At 46.0% G+C, this 992-nt stretch overlaps 1 non-coding gene across 1 annotated transcript; it reads left to right on the top strand.

Annotated features, from left to right (window-relative positions):
- The first annotated feature begins 258 nt into the window (after window positions 1-258).
- On the top strand, window positions 259-330 carry TRNAG-UCC (transfer RNA glycine (anticodon UCC)). The gene has a single exon. It is a non-coding gene; the product is annotated as a tRNA-Gly (tRNA).
- The last annotated feature ends 662 nt before the right edge of the window (window positions 331-992 follow it).

Raw genomic sequence — 992 nt, 5'->3', positions numbered from 1 at the left:
CTGAAGGATAACCTGGGGCTTTTACCATTGTTTAAAAAAAAAAAAATAGAAGAAAAAAAAGTTTGCTATTAGTCTAAGCAGCTGTGAAGAAAACTGGAATGTTTCCCTCAGGAGTCCCTTTTCTTGCTCATGGACTGTTTCCCTTGAGAGTCTCTCTTTATACTGGCTGTGGGCAGTTAGTAAACCTCATGATACAACAGCAATAATGAGAATTGGAAGATGAACAAGGATCCAGCTACAGAAAAGTATACCAAGAAAGCGTTGGTGGTATAGTGGTGAGCATAGCTGCCTTCCAAGCAGTTGACCCGGGTTCGATTCCCGGCCAACGCATCATTGTCATTTTGGCACTTTTGTGGGAGGAGTAGATGGTGATGCCCGTTTGTTGCTGCCTTCCCGGGAAAGAGAGAAGCAACTCGGTGCAGACCTCTCGTGTTTCAAAAGGAGGGGGTGGGAAGTCCTGCACCTGGAGAGGTGTAACCCCTGCAGATATGACAGTGGCCACCCAGCTACTAAGCAGATTGGCAGGAAAGGTGCTGTAGGTTGTAACAGATATCAACTGGAACATCAAGCAGCATCCCATTATCTTAGTAAAGGAGGCTGAGGGTGTCCTGGGATGCTCCTATTGCCAGGAGGTCATCTTTCTCTTCTGCTCAGTATGGGTGAGGCCACAACTGGAGCAGTGACCATGTCCAGTCCTGAATTCCCCCGTACTGGAGAGGCATGGGCATATCAGAGAGAGTTTAATGAAGGATGATTAAAGTGCTGGAGCATTTCTGAGGAAGGAAAGAGTGAGAGAGCTCTTTAGCCTGGAGAACAGAAGGCTCAGAATGAGAACCTTATTAATGTATATAAACACCTGAAGAGAAGATGCAAAGAAGACAGAGACAGGCTCTTTTCAGCAGTGCCCAGTGACAGGGTCAGAGACAACAGGAACAAGTTGAAACATGGAAAGTTCTCTCTGAATATCAGGAAACACTTTTTCACTGTTAGGG

Source organism: Colius striatus, chromosome 5, assembly GCF_028858725.1.
Source record: "Colius striatus isolate bColStr4 chromosome 5, bColStr4.1.hap1, whole genome shotgun sequence".
In the NCBI taxonomy this organism is placed as follows: domain Eukaryota; kingdom Metazoa; phylum Chordata; class Aves; order Coliiformes; family Coliidae; genus Colius; species Colius striatus.
Note: the sequence above shows the minus strand (reverse complement) of the source record. Positions and strands in the feature narration are given on the sequence as shown.